Here is a 3,664-nt window from a genome sequence, read left to right on the forward strand (position 1 = left end):
ATAAAGAATAATAATAGTAGGTAAACGAATTTGAAAAAGTAAAAAGTCACGAATTTGAACTAACTATTTCAGCCAAAACTACTAATACGAAGCAAACTCAACCAAAATAACTATGAGAATGAGAATAGTAATGTCATGGGTATGAGGTTTTCCTAATCTCGATTTAACACAGAATGTATGATAACTAACCTAAGAATGCAAATTAAATGATAGACATTGGCATGGTAATAGCATAAGAATGAGCATAGTAATGTCATGGGTATGAGGTTTTCCTAATGACTCGATTTAACACGAAATGTATGATAAGTAACCTAAGAATGCAAATTAAATGATAGAATAATGAGAAAAATGAAAAATAGTTCAAAAGAAATGAAGATTATGTTGATAATAAGTATTAGAAATAAGTAAAATAGAAGTGAAAGGAGTAAACAAACGCTAAGGGAGAGAGATTGAGCATCAAAAATGGAGTGGGAAGCGGCGCACGGGCGTGGTAGGGAGGGTGTGTGGACTTGCAGTGGCCAGGGTTAGGTTTTTGAATGGGGAAGAAAGTGAATAGTGCAGGGTATTTATTGATTTTGGGGCACACGGCCAGGTAACACGCCCGTGTTCCCCAATTTCAGCCCGTGTGATTCGTGAATTTTGAATTTGGACGCGTCTGATGTTTAGTACACGCTCGTGTTCCTTGGGCATGTAGGTGCACACGGTCGTGTCACACGGCCATGTTTGGCATTGTTCGCTTCTCCCACGCTCATGTATAAAAGCCCCACGCCCGTGTTAATTTGACAGGTTCGACCACGGGTGTTAGACACGGGCGTGTCTAACACCCGTGCTGTTTTAACAGGTTCACCCACGGTTCTTCCAGACGGGCGTGTCGCACGCCCGTGTTGTTTTGGCAGGTTTGACTACAGCCATGTTGCACGGCCGTGGTGTTTTATCGTAGCCCGTTTTTGGGAAAAATTATTGTCCTGTTTTCACACGGCCCTAAGCACACCCGTGCTCTTGGCCGCGTCCCTGTGGAAAACCTGTATTCAAGTGCTCTGTTAGTAAGTTAGATGTTGAAGACTAAATTTTAAAGAAGTTAATACAGTTAGTGCTCGGGTTGCCTCCCGAGAAGCGCTTATTTATAGTCTAAGCTCGACTTACCTCTTCGTTGAATGATCATGGTGGTTTGAGGAGTTTATACTCCTCATTCCTACTATTAATCTCATCAAAATAAGGTTTTAAACGAGTGTTGTTTACCTTAAAAGTGCCGAACTTGGGATGACTTACCTCGACCGTACCGAATGGGAAAATGCTGAGTACCGTAAGAGGGATTTCTTCATTCGGTGTAGTAGTGACAATGTGAGGATCAGCGGCATCTAATAGGACTTTATCTCTAACCTTAAGTTTATTTGGAGAGGTATCGAACTCGTTCTGGTGTAGTTTTGGTTTATCGTGTGTTCTCAGTTTATGTGTTCGCTATTCATCTAGCTCATTTATTTACAGCCTTCGTTCTTCATGAATAGGTCCTCTACTATTGTTTGAGAATGGCTCTTGTACTTCCTTCAGACTTATCTCCTACAAAGTGGGTTGTATCATATGGTCGTTTTAATAGAATGGTTTAGATGATCACCTTCAATTTCCGATGTGTTACTAGAATTGTGAGCTTGAAGGGTGATTGTTTAGTCTCCCACATGGAGTGTGAGTTCACCTATGCCAACATCAATAATTGTTTTAGCAGTTGCTAAAAAGGGCCTTCCTAGAATTAAAGGAGTGTTGCTATCCTCCTCTATGTCTAGAACAATGAAGTCAACGGGAAATATAAATTTATCAATTTTAACTAGCACATCTTCAATGATACCCCTAGGAAATCTTATAGTTTTATCTACTAATTGAATGCTCATCCTAGTCTGTTTGGGTTTCCTAATACCTAATTGCTTAAACATTTTGTAAGGCATGACGTTGATACTAGCCCCTAAATCAGCTAATGCATTATTAACATCTAAACTACCAATTAAACAAGGAATCCTAAAACTCCCTGGATCTTTTAGTTTGTTGGGTAGTTTATTTTGGAGAATAGCTGAGCAAACTACATTTAGCTCCACATGCGATGCCTCATCCAACCTCTGCTTATTTGCTAAAAGCTCCTTTAAAAATTTCATTGCGTTTTACATCTGCGATAGAGCTTCAATAAACGGTAAGTTAATGTGTACTTTTTTAAGAGTTTAAGGAATTTACCAAATTGTTCACCTGGGCGGTCTTTCCTTGTTGCGTTGGGGTACGGCACACGAGGTTTATATTCGACATTCACCATTTTATTTTTGTTGTGATCTACCTCACCTTGACCTTTGCTTACCATAGTTTCTTACCTCGATTCTGGCTTAGGCTCAACAAATCCTTCTTCATCTTGAACATTAATCGCGTTAAGCTGTTCCCTTGGGTTAGGTTCGGTATTACTTGGTAAACTACCTTGTGGTCGTTCAGAGATTAGTTTGGAAAGCTGGCCTATCTGAGTTTTGAGCCCTTGGATCGATGCTTGTTGATTTTTAAGTGCTGTCTCAGTGTTCTGAAAACAGGTTTCTAACACTGATATAAACTTTGAGAGCATCTCTTCAAGGTTCGGCTTCTTTTCCTGTTGATAAGGTGGTTGTTGGTAGCTTGGAGGTGGTTGTGGTTTTTGATTTCCTTGACCGTCTTACGAGAAATTGGGGTAGTTCCTCCAACCTGCATTGTAAGTGTTACTATATGGATTGTTTTGAGGTCGAGGATTATTACCCATGTAATTTAATTGCTTGTTATCCATGTTGTGGCCATAAGGTTGGTATTCCGAATGGCTTGTTCCACCTCCACTTGTTTCGCACTGCATTACTAAGTGAACCTATGAAGAACTAAGAATACCATCAATTTTCTTATTTAAGAGTTCTACCTGATTAGAGAGCATGGTGACCGAATCGACGTTATAAACGCCGGCTGTTTTCATTGGATTTGTCCTCATGACTTGCCACTGATAGTTATTCAGTGACATATCCTCTATAAACTAATAAGCATCTTCAGGTGTTTTATTATTGATGGTTCCACCAGCAGCTGCGTCAACCATTTGTCGAGTCGAAGGATTTAGACCATTATGGAACATTTGAACTTGTAGCCAAAGCGGTAACCCATTGTGAGGGCACCTTCTCAAAAGGTCATTGTATCTCTCCCATGCATCGTAGAGTGTTTCTAAATCCATCTGCACAAAAGAAGAGATATCATTATGTAATTTAGCCGTTTTAGCCGGTGAAAAATATTTTAGTAAAAATTTTTCGGTCATTTATTCCCAAGTAGTAATTGACTCTCGTGGTAACGAGTTCAACCACTGTTTAGCTTTGTTTCTTAATAAAAAGGGAAACAACCGAAGACGTATAGCATCATCACAAACGTCATTGATTTTAAATGTATTGTAGAATACCAGGAAGTTTGCTAAGTGAGCGTTGCGATCCTCATCCTGTAAACCATCAAACTGAACAAATTGCTGTATCATTTGAATAGTCTTAGGTTTTAGTTCAAAAGTATTTGCAGCTATAGCAGGTCTAACTATGCTTGATTCAGTTCCTGTTAAAGAAGGTTTAGCATAATCATACATAGTGCGTGGAGCAGGATTTTAATTAACCGCAATTACAGGAGGTAGCTGATTGTCTTGGTTTTT

General features: G+C 39.4%; 1 non-coding gene across 1 annotated transcript; it reads left to right on the forward strand.

Annotated features, from left to right (window-relative positions):
• The first annotated feature begins 3,134 nt into the window (after positions 1–3,134).
• LOC121227791 (small nucleolar RNA R71) lies at positions 3,135–3,240 on the forward strand. The gene has a single exon (XR_005925314.1). It is a non-coding gene; the product is annotated as a small nucleolar RNA R71 (small nucleolar RNA).
• Positions 3,241–3,664: the final 424 nt, after the last annotated feature.

This window comes from Gossypium hirsutum, chromosome A03 (genome assembly GCF_007990345.1).
Source record: "Gossypium hirsutum isolate 1008001.06 chromosome A03, Gossypium_hirsutum_v2.1, whole genome shotgun sequence".
Classification (NCBI taxonomy): domain Eukaryota; kingdom Viridiplantae; phylum Streptophyta; class Magnoliopsida; order Malvales; family Malvaceae; genus Gossypium; species Gossypium hirsutum.